This window comes from Ruditapes philippinarum, unplaced genomic scaffold (assembly GCF_026571515.1).
Source record: "Ruditapes philippinarum isolate M1 unplaced genomic scaffold, ASM2657151v2 ctg3397_1_1_1_1, whole genome shotgun sequence".
Lineage (NCBI taxonomy): Eukaryota > Metazoa > Mollusca > Bivalvia > Venerida > Veneridae > Ruditapes > Ruditapes philippinarum.
Genome location: NW_026861694.1, coordinates 66073 through 78848, shown reverse-complemented (window position 1 = coordinate 78848; position 12776 = coordinate 66073). Strand labels below are relative to the sequence as shown.

General features: G+C 31.0%; 1 protein-coding gene across 2 annotated transcripts in view; it reads right to left on the bottom strand.

Moving 5' to 3' along the window:
* Positions 1-5949, bottom strand: part of LOC132716541 (dopamine receptor 2-like) — a 36011-nt gene extending 30062 nt beyond the window's left edge. Inside the window, exon 1 of one of the 2 annotated variants that reach the window (XM_060699837.1) lies at positions 5833-5949. The gene's annotated coding sequence lies outside the window, so the exon portion shown is untranslated. Of the gene's footprint in view, positions 1-1770; positions 1994-5832 lie in introns of those variants that run through there. The other variant, XM_060699836.1, reaches the window with a different exon arrangement.
* Positions 5950-12776: the final 6827 nt, after the last annotated feature.

Here is a 12776-nt window from a genome sequence, read left to right as displayed (position 1 = left end):
TTGCTATTGTTGTCTAAATGATAAACAATACCAATAAAATCAATGTTTATTTCTTGTATTTCTTTTGACAAGATTTTTTTCTGCATTGGATATCTAAAAGGGCTGCTTAATTTTTTAATTTTTTTTATTTTCCGTACTATACTATTTAATATGTTATTATTATAATTAAAATATTTAAATACATATGAGCCGCGCCATGACAAAACCAACATAATGGGTTTGCGACCAGCATGGATCCAGACCAGCCTGCGCATCCGCGCAGTCTGATCAGGATCCATGCTGTTCGCTATCAGTTTCTCTACTTGTAACAGGGTTTGTAAGCGAACAGCATTGATCCTGATCAGACTGGTCTGGATCCATGCTGGTCGCAAACGCATTATGTTGGTTTTGTCGTGACGCGGCTCATATGAACATGTATTCACATTCGGATATTAATTTAGATGACTTTGGGTATCTATGATAAATGGTGAATGGATAATCGTGACGTTTATATAGTTTTATATATACGGCTGCTGTCGATTTTATAAAGAAAAATGATGCTTGCTGTATTATAAATTCGTTATAAATATTTCTGACAAGTTATATGGCCGTATAAAAATGGTTGTTTGCAATATAACACTCGTCTAACGGCTCGGGTTACATTTACAAACAACGTTTAATAGGGCCATATAACCTGTCAAAAAATTTTACAACTAATAATATAGACAGCTGCTGCCAATTTTTGAAGAAATCTCTTCTTTATTCTGTTAGAAGGGAAGTTTGCTGTATTATCAATTCGTAAAAGATGTTCTTGACAGGTTACATGGCCAGATTAAGCCTATCAAAAAATCTTTATATTAACTAATAATATGCATCGAATATGAACTATCAATCGTGTATACAAATAACTTATAAAAGTTATTGCTACAGAAGAACAAGTCTTCTAGCTGTCGTATGATAAAATCGTGAAACATGCTTGATTAATGATAAGTATTAATAATATCTAACTATATCACAATATTACATAATATAATAGCATATAATTTCAGTTTAATGTATCAACGACACGTGGAAGTAAATTTTATCACAAAAGATAAATTTTGCTTTAATTGAAATGGTAGCTGTTTATGTAAAACAGGATTATCCAGATCATGTTATTCTTAATATGTTTACATCCGGGTTAAATTTTCAATGGTTTGTCATGTACATAGTTGATAATACCGATAATATATATATTTTTGTTTATCTTAATTCTTTTCCAAAATTGAAATATTTTTCAAAACAAACTTTAAATATTTGTTCTAGAAAACAATGCACTCTGATAGTTATTTAAAGTGGAAATAAACAATCTAAACGATATTTTAGGATGCGCCAAATATTTAATAACATCCTCACTATAAAATTTGTACTATAAGCAACCGAATTGCTTTCGGACATGGTTCAAAGTGATGGCAGTCCTATGTAGACCGTTAAAATGTACATTTTGCAATCAGCACGGTATTGCAGACGAGTTTCATTATATGTTAAAATGTCCGCTTTTTAGTCAAAGTATGAGAAATTTTATTCAAATAATTGTTACAACTGCCCGAACACATTAAATTTTAGATATTTAAAGCCTTGATGCAAACCAACTATTTTCCAATGTTGTTTTTCCCCTCAAAACGTATAACTTAAGTTCATGTTTATATAGGCTTCACTTACTATCCCTACAACAAAAGAACTTAATTTTATTTTTGTAAAAAATACGTTGTTGTTGTTTCCTGTCCGTCACGCGCATGCATATTTACTTACTTGTTTTGTTTGTTTATAATTTGTTTGCCTGCCGCTGAAGAAGCTGTACCGTATTTTAGCTGCTACACACATTATAGGCGCAAACCATTTACACAAAATGTTATACACATTGTATGAACGGAATCACTGTAAAATTTAATGTATTCCGATTACAATTCCGATTACAAGCACTTACTGTATGTATTCACGATCACTGTACATTATTTTATTTTTATTTTTGACTTGATCCTGTTATGGGATACCAGGAAGTAGACGCGATCATCACGAGGCTGTAACTGAATCGTTGTTATCCGATAAATGTGTTATTTATCACTTTTCATGGGTAATTTTGTTTCTTGTTTTACCTGTTATCATATCCATAAAAAGAAAAACAAAGAAAACAAAAAAACACATAAAAACGTGTATTGTCCAACAACATTGACCTGGCACTCTTGCATTTGACCCCATAGTCGGTAAATTCCTTAAACGTTACTATCTATTGTAAACCGATATGAATGTATATAACCAGTTGTTAAATGATCTAAATTACAAATCCCTCTTAGCACGGTCGTAAAGTGCTTTCACTTCAAGAATATAGACGCACACTCGTAGGTTCGAATCCTGGTTCAGCCACTTTTATATTTTGTTCTTATTTTAAAATTGCTATTTCTCTCTTAACTCGTGCAAAACGTTTTGAGTTTTGGTTGTGTATGAATTTTAATTTGTATTATGAACGTGCTGTCCTTTTAATAATTAAAGATAATGTAATGAAATAAAAAATAAAATTGTATAAAAACACTACTTAAAAGGTATACTAAAAACCAGATATAGTAAAACGATTTCAAATTAATTCTTGCAAGTTATTTTCAAAATGAAATAAAAAAAATGTATGTCCTCATAACGTAGTGTTGGTAAGGTATCGAACCAGGGAACTTCAGATTAGTTGTCAGGCATCTATACCAATACACCACAACTCATTGACGTGTGAAGTTAATAAAGGTATCGATATATTCGTTAGATACCACTGTTTATCACCTGACCTTTACGGAAATTAATGAAGTGCCAGGACAATACACATTAACAACCGGCACCGAATTCTCGTATATTATGACTTCTAATTACTGAACTGTGAACCCCTTCTGTACTAAAATAGGAAAACAGTCAATGTCACCCGTTTAGATGGGTAAACGTAAATTGTTGTACAAATGCTGAAATTTAAACTTACATTGGCTTAGATGTCTATTATGACCATCTCATAGAATTGTACTACAGCTGTCATTGATGGAACAGTTGTATCGATAGACCGGGAGCTTAATATCAACGATATATTGAATAAACTAGCTGGTCCAGTGGAAACCAATTACAAAATTAAATCGTATCGATATTTAAAATTGAATAGATATTAGATAGTCTGTTGAATATAGGCGATATCCAATAAAAGTCCTAAAATCTACCTTTTCACTTTTCTCAACCTGTTTCCTATGGAAACCTAATCTGTTAAAACTAATTCCATAAACTATATTGATATTTGTATCATAACTTGCAAGAAAACTGCTTAATATGTTTTTACATTTTATAAAACTAAATAAATGTTGTTATCATGTATATTAACTGTAGACCCTGATTTTAAATAATAATATATGCATATCTTTCTGTCAGTCTGTCAACAACAAGCAATTTACAAAACAATTCAATTTATTTTGACCGACTAAACAGCATAGATAAAAACTTAAAAGTCCGATAGAGTAGCTAAAACTTAAATTACTTTACATGTTGTGATGACCGCTGCTCACAGCTTGATACGATAAAATTTAAAGATTCTTCATGGTAACAACACTTATTTATAAGTGAAATTTTATATATGTGTATAATTATTCTTTTTAAACAATATTCAAACCTCCAAGAATATGTTTACTATGTACAACAAATGTTTATTTGCATTATTAGTAATCATTTAAATCTATGCATTCATTTCTAATGGGAAAAATTGGCTCAGACTTTATCGAAAATATATTTCTAATTATCTCCCTTTATTTATATGAAATGTTCATTTCACAATATCTTTACAAATAATACTTTTTTGAACTTACAATATTGAAATATCTTCATTTGAGTATCAGATTTATGATATTAAACCATAAAAAAATTGAGTTACAGGATCTTTAAAGATATACTATGCTCAACTTTGATATCAGAAAATAATAATATAATTACTACACAGCCTCTTTGTAAATATGAAATAAACATGTTTTGACTTTACACAAAGTTGATATGTAGCGTTTAAAACTGTACACACTATAGATGGTCACAATATAAATATATAGTGTCGTTAAAATAACTGGCAGTTTTTTTTAAGAAAATACCAACTTTACTTGTCCTGTAAAATGGAACGAATATCAAATCATCCATCTGGTTCGGTATAGCATTTGGGTGAGCAAAGAACGGACGAAAACACCCCCCCCCCCCCCCCGTCGTTCTCTTAGAGAGTTACTATTGAAGCACAAATTGTCTTCAAGTTGATTCATTTCTCATATAGAATGAGCAAAAGAGATAAATTTTGAGCAAATTGTATCCATTGAGCGTTTTTTTATCACAAAGTTTACATTTACCCATGAAAGTATATTAATGAAAAGCAAGATAGGTTTGTTCACAAATTAAAAAAAGGAAGTTAAGGTATTGGTTCAAAGCTCAGGTCATGTAACCTAAGCCACCAGGCGATAGTTTTATTTATATACTCCTTTAAAGCAGATATCTATATTACAAATTTATTATATAGAAGAATTACTGTATTGGGGGGAAAATACATCATAAATAGACAGGAGCCGTGTATCAAGAGTTTTAATACGTCAGGATTAACCAATGAAACGCGACTTTAGAAATAAGTAGTATTATAAATTGTATGTTCATTTTATAGCATGGTATGGCCTATTTACATTTACTTACAAAATTACAAATTCGATAAGTTTATGTTTTGGAATTTACCAATACTGTATATTTATATACGCTTTGATCCACGGTACATGTGAACAGCAATTTTATACGTTAATCCGCAAAAATAACAATAAACAAAAGAAATATAAAAATGTAAGTTCAGGTTTAATCTCGCACGAATGCGATTAAATAACAAACGCGTAAAATCCCTAACACAAATACTTATCTACATTAATTCTATTATACAATGTGTATTGAGAGCTGTCTAATTCACCCTGCTTTCAAATTTATCATATTAGTTTTACACTATATCATCATATCTGAAAAGATTTACTTCAGATTTTATGCTGTTATTTTGTATCATCATCGATATCAATATATTTTATGTTTTATGGCTCTAGTGGGGTATATTGTAAGAATTACTAACCCTTTGAAGTCTGAGAATTCTTTATCATAAATGTAAATGTTATTTCCTGCTCTCCTCTAATTACTTAAGGGTTACTTTATCTTTATTTTCATTCTATCCCGCATCAGTTTGTACATCGACACCATATATGACAACGTTTACACTTCCCACATGACTCCAACATTTACAACATTATCCCCCTTTGAATTTAAAATTGCTTTATTTAACCCTATTTTCTTTATCATCTAGGAAATATTTCAAGTTACAACTCACAGCAATTGTTACTTATTGCAAGTCATCCAGGTTATATATGACAAGGTTTGTAACATTCGCTCTTATATTTCAATCATTAACTTCTTTAAAACTAGAATATTTATTTGTCATTAATATGAGTGCCATCTTTGAAAACTAAAATTCTAAGCTTCATATATAAGTTATACAAGTAATCAACTTTTTAAATAAAATTAGATATATCATTGCGTTTTGATATTCTTCGTTAGAAAGTCAAACTCAGAAGACTTAAAAGTACTTTTTGTTCCCTTTATTTAGAATATTTTAGTTGCCATTGTTAAAAGGCTAGATCTATAAAACATATATCTAAAAATATGCCATAGTCTTTGATCTGTTCGTGAAGTGATGACATAATAATTGTGTTAATTCAGTTTGCACAAAGTTTTAATTAGCAATTATAGCTTTTTTTTTTGTTTTCATACCATTTGTTAAACAAACAATGAGCATTCACTTACCTATTTCTTTTTATTTTTCTACATCCAAATCCATTACTTAAATTCCATACGTTTTTTTTTTATTCCGTCAATAAGAATTTTATCAAAGTCGCGCTAATGTAATAATAAATGCAAAACATTTTATCTTAATACTTTGCAATGGTATCTTATTCTATACCAGCATTCTAGATGTACAAATCTATCATTTTAATTAAACAGGTGCAAAACAATTCAGCTGTTTAGAGGGTTGGTCGGTTATACACGAGATGGCTTTACAGTTTGTATATCCCTTGAGGCTAACAAAAGGTCATCCGCGTATTACGGTAGATATTACACTTTATTGAGACTTTTTGTACTATATCCTACCGAAAAGATCGATTTTAGTAGTTCATTTAAATATCTACAATGCCACGGATCGTTGTATTTTCTTCAGATGATATTATTTAATACAAAGAGAGGTAAAATCCGCCTTAATAATGCATGGGCGTTTTGATATTTGATCTTTCATGTTCGTCATTTTATTTAACATATTTAAAACCATAGAATAAGACATGGGTTGGTTTGTTTACTTAATTGTCTGTTTCTGGATGTCGAGATAATTATGTATTCAATTTTTAAATAAACATGTTATATGAGTAAGATTTTACAAAATCGAATTTGTTTGAACTTGATTTATATCCGGAACCATGGCTATTTAAATTAAGGAGTATTAATATGTTTTTTAGAACAGAGCATTATTTTATTTTGACTTGTACATAGTATATAATCATACATAGTGTGATAATACATTGATAGAAATGCATAAACAATACATCTTCAATACTAATTTACTATAATTATATAATACTTAATATATAATATAGAAGTAATTATAAAGATGTTCATTTATTTATCATTTTCAATAAATTCTTTTTCTTTATAACAATCATTATTTTATTTCATTTAAATTGTTACAGTGCAACCTCAACAAAGCAGTATCTCTTAACAACAACCAAAGATAGATGTTGATATATTCAGAGATTTCACTGTACTTTCGAATCAGTATTGCTCATTTTACCCTCTTCTTTGAAAATACGTCCATACATTATTTTATTTTTTACTTACGAAATGGTTATATAAACAAATTGCTTTTCACAGAATGCCAATAAAACAGGTGAAGTGCTTTCATGTTATTTTTTATGACAAACAGAAAAAATAAATACATTAAATTCTAATTAGATTGACAATCTGTTTTACACAAATTACTGATAAACATTGAGATATATTTATACGTCTGGACAATCTTGAACTTAATGAGGAATACATTTCAGAATTCGCAGAACTGTATTCTGGCAAATTACCTTTCTTTTTTTCAATTTATTATGGACATGTTCAGGCAATTTCTTGACGTTTAATATTACACTCTCTAATATCCTTGCATTTTTTACATCAGGAGTAACTCCAAGTCTATATTAATTACATTTAAGCCTTATTTTCTTTACACTTTTAAAACATTGTGAAAAATTGGTTAGAGATGTTTAATGCTAACAACATAGTTCTAATCATTATGTATTAACTCTTTCGTTTGAACATTTACTATTATGAGTTTCTAGCAACGATAGCAACAACAACATTTTTTTTATTTGGTCACATAAATGCAACATGATAAATAAGTATTTTTTAATTGTGTTCATTTCAATGTTATATACCGCAATTCCAGACTCAATATGTTTATCTTTATACCCAGTGCATACTATATGCCTAGTTGATATTTTTTATGTATTTAATTTCTTACTTTTTTAATGTAATGTTGAAATCTTCTTTTTTTTTCATTTGAGAACAAATGTCAAAGATAACATTAACGACTCGCTCATAAAACCATTAATTGTAACACGTACACTAAAACGAAAATCCGTCCACATCACATTAAAGAGAGTTGTGTGTGGGGGAAAATAAATTAAAATTAATTGCCGGAAGCAATCTCTATTTAATAAAACACTTTTCAAATTTTCTCCAAAAAAATGCTTTGAAAGTATGACCATATGTTCATATAATTAATCATTACCGAATGAGTGGAACGAATCCTTTATTGAATCTTCTGTATTCCAAAGAACAAATATTAATTAGCCCACCCTCAAAGATTTTTCTCAACACAACAGGTATTAATGTCATTAATTAGACAGTTTTAGTGTTCATGAGCATCAACTTAAACTGAAAATAAAAAACTTATAGGATAGACAGAGTTTGCCCTATTGGGCTCCCCTATTTTAATCTGAAAGAGTTAATATGTTTTAATTATATCTTAGTCTAACTTGATAACATTTTATTCATCAGATTTATTCTATGTGCATAGACAAACTTTCCGGTGATACTTAATGATAAATCGCATTGTACATGTATTTATTGAAGCCATAAAATGATTAATAGGGTTAAATAAAGTTGTGTACATTACAAATAATTATCTCCATTACAATTAGATTAGTAAAATCGATTTCCAGCAACTGTCAGATTTCCCATGAATAAAGTGGACTGGTACTGAATAAGACATAATACAAAGACTGGTTAATTGAAATTTATTTTTGTAAATTAAGCAAAAAATATACTTTTTAATGAAGTAATAGAACATTTGTAGTATTATTTAAAAATAAATCAAGTATAATTATGTTCAACTTCAGGAAAAACACTGATTTTCGATAGGGACTCACTGGAACAAAAGAGTTTGTCAAAAAGTGAACATTTTCTAAATGATTTTGTTCAATATAAAACTTACACATCCTTAATGTTAAGGAGAACACATTGAACTTGAAATTAATACAAGTATATTTAGATTGTTTACTATAATTAATTATGGTATTTACGCAATGAACTCTTTATCTATTAACTTGAGAAGTACAGTCTTTCTTAATTTATAGATTTGCACTTATTTTGGCAATACATAATTTAATAATCTCTTGCGGCAAACTACATAAATAGATGTTCTTCTTATATACACTAATATTAATCTAAGACCTTTTTAAAATAAATCACTTTTTGAACTTTTTTTGTTTTGTATATTTATTTGTATATTTACTTGTATCCTGTTCGATTTATTTGTAAATAGCAATCCAATAAATATATCTTTAATAACAATCTACTCAATGTTTGTTTGTTTATATGGATTTTTGATCTGTTTTTACCCAAATTTGGTCACAATGTCTGTGTTATCTCGACAGTTTTTCAAACTAGCCGACTTTTATGGAAAACTACCATGTCTCCAAAACTGGTCAACTACTTTACGCTCCATGATTTATGTGGTGAGTGGTGAGAAATTCAAATGTGTCACGGGTGCGAGAGAATCGAACCAGCGGCTGCAGTTTCACAAATCCATTGCTACTCTTATTTAGCTAAGCGGATGGACTATAGCAGAGAAAGGAACGCCCAAAACTACAAAATTGAAAATGTTGCAGGCTCTGTTTGATTCAAGTCATACATTTAACTAATCACCTTTGATTGAGTTCCCACAAGCATAAATGTATAGATATTCTGCACTCTTTTAAGTCCAATTACCCATAAATCTAGATGTCACTTATAAAAGATATTCCTTTAAAGCTGCGGTCTCACTTACTCCCGGCTGAGCCAAGGACCACCCCGGTACGTTACCGGGATTATCCTGGACGATTCGGGATGAAATTATTGTTGCAGTCACACTTACCCCGGCAGTACTACGGTAATTCCCAACTAACCACCCAGGATGCGCTCCGGACCATCCAAGCAGAGCCCAGGTGAAGCTACGGTTCATGCCGATGTTTCCCCGGTCGTTCCCGGATGACGCCGGAAGAGCCCCGGTTGACCAAGGCAGAGCCCCTGTCGATCCCGGTAGAACCCAGGACGATCCAGTCAGAGCCCCGGTAGAACCCCGGTGGATTGAAATCGCGCGAAAATGAAAAAATTGATATATAATTTTTATTTAATATAATATATATTGTTTCAGAATAATTTTCTGAAAAATCCTTATGCAAGACTGGATAGATGGGAAATGGGTAGGGTTTTAATACAAACAAGTGCAATCATCGCAAATTGTCATGATTCTTTTGAAAGAACCGGGCTTTGTCGGGGCTTTACCAGGATCAACCTAGCTCCCCTCCCGGCCTCTGCCGGCATCCTCCGGGGCTCTGTCGGCATTCACCGGGGCTCTGCCAGCATTCACCGGGGCTCTATCTTAGCTCTACCGGCTATATCATACCCCGGATCATCCCCGGTTGCTGCCCGCAGAGCTACGGTGCTTTCCCGGTGTAACCCCGGTCGTTCCCGGCAGAGCTAAGCATGAAGCCACCAAAGCTATACTTCCTGGATCATCCCGGACCACCCTGATGATATTAAATATCTTATTCCATCCGGGGTCGAATGCCGGATGTTCCCGGATCATCCCGGACGTTGCCGGCAGAGTTACGGATGTACCCCGGTTGTTCCCGGTCGTTCCCCGGTAGTTCCCTATTATGAAAAGTTTTTTTAAAAAAAAACAAATTAGACAAGAGCAATATACAAAGGCTCGTTTAGGAAAGTTTATGTGAATAGAACACGAACTCGTGATTTCATTTTATTTATAGCCGCCTGAGGACATCACGTATAAAAAGTTTGAGGTTAAGTTATTGACTCATATGTTACTGAGCGCTCTCCGTTACTTTAAAACTGCTCAACTATTCTAAAAAAATCTTGAAAGTGCGACCATATGTTTGTGTTATGTATAATTACTAGATAACCTCGCCCTATCAAGTCTTGAGAACTTCTTAACATGAGTTAGATAAAACAAGAAGTATCTGTAAATATACCCCTGACACAATAATTTCTTGTAGGGCTATTACTCTTGAAAAAAATGGAACACTTTAATATGTATGTGTTTCTAAACTAACCTGTTGTGTTTCGCTTAGTGAACTCACTTTCTAATACCGACATTTACGCAATCGAAAAAGTATCGTTAAACAAAACTTAAAAAATTGAGCATTTTAACTAGAAAGTTGATTCATTTCATAATTTATAGCAACAACTTTTCTTTACATGTTACTTTAGAACTATCCCAGAACTATCTCAAACTTTTAAAAACAGATTCCTGTAAAACACTTTCTTCGAATCTAAACGAATGAAATTAAATAAAAGAACTTTATATTAATGAAAAATATGCATAATTACAAATATTTTTAATATTTGAACGATAACTTTAAACCTCAATTTGTTGATAGTAATTTAAACCAATGATGAGTAACAACATATTATGCGACACTGTAGTCTTTCACGATTTGGTCATAAACAATATTTTTTATTATTTAAATGTAGTGATGTAACAGTATATAAATAACACATCGGATTGAGAGTAATAGTAGAAAATATTATCCCGAGGAAAATACTGTTATTATCCCGTTTCTATAGATTTTCATTTTTCAAATATTTACTTTGAATAAGTACTTTTACATATGTAACAGTGCAAAAACTTTAGTCACGTGAATCAACAGTAAGAATAACTCCCAGTGGCCTGGTAAATCAACATTGCAAAAATAGTGAGGGGCTAATAACAACAAATGATAAAAGACTATTAATGGCTCTGTGAAGCAGGGATATATTTCCGGTGTCAGCAAAATAACGTCGATTCGCATACGATGAAATATCAAGGTATGGTTATTCTTGCAACATCAGATGTTTGCATAAATATGTTTTTGTAATGTAAGATTTTTTATCAAAAGGTTAAATACTATTATTGTTATTTTCTCAAGAACTAAATATAAATCAAAACTTGAACGCGATGTCCTCCGATTAACATAATGACTTAATATAAGAAATAGAGGGAGAGAGAGAAAACTATTATCAAAAACATCAAATCTTAATATTATGAATTTATTTAATAATATTTCAGATAGCGTGTTATATACGTATAAAATTAATTTCTGTGTATTGTTTTAGCGTCTTGAATAGCAAGAATATTTAGGCACAATTTGATATTGGAAACTTGTTTGTAGATTCAAAAGGGATCGACACGTAATATTGTATCTACATGATATCAATTTTGATATCATATCATTCTATATGTAATCATTAGATTGAAATGTTATATTCTTATTGATGTGTCCTTTGTACTTAATTATTTGCAATCCTTTGTTTAACATGTAACGTAATCAAGATTTTTTGCAATGGAGCTCACACGCAAACATTTGTAAAACCATTTCAGAATACAAATAAATGTTTATAAAACACGGTTAAGGAAAATTAAACTTCTGTTGTTATTTCTTTTTACTTGATCTTTTTAAAAACAAAAACAAAGTATTTTTCACATATTGACAATTATTTTCGATTTTTATTATTTTGAGTTGTCGCAAATATTTTTCTGATTTCCTGTATCAATGTCCAAAGTTTTTTTAATTCTAGCGATAACAAAATGATTTCCTATAATATTCTACAGACAACGAAAATTCACTATAACCATAGGATGATTAATGGCAATGAATGTAAATGGGGGAATTATAGCCCAGAACAACCCCGGTAAGTTACATTTTTCCCCGGCATCACTACGGTAATTCCCAACTAGCCACCCAGGATGCGTTCCGGATCATCCAGGTAGAGCCCAGGTGAAGCTACGGTTCATGCCGGTGCTTCCCCGGTCGTTACCGGATGACGCCGGAAGAGCCCCAGTTGAACAATGGAGCTCAAATGCAAACATTTGTAAAACCATTTCAGAATACAAATAAATGTTTATTAAACACGGTTAAGGAAAATTAAACATCTGTTGCTATTTCGTTTTACTTGATCTTTTTAAAAACAAAAACAAAGTATTTTTCGATTTTTATTTTGAGTTGTCGCAAATATTTTTCTGTTTTTGATTTCCTGTATAAATATGCAGGTTTTCCCTTCATTAATTCTTTGTGCTTACGAAAAGCAAGCTTTTGTTTCAAGGACTTTAAAACAAGTTAGTGTTTATGTTTTGAAAATCTTCAAACGTCCAAAGTTTTTTAATTCTAGCG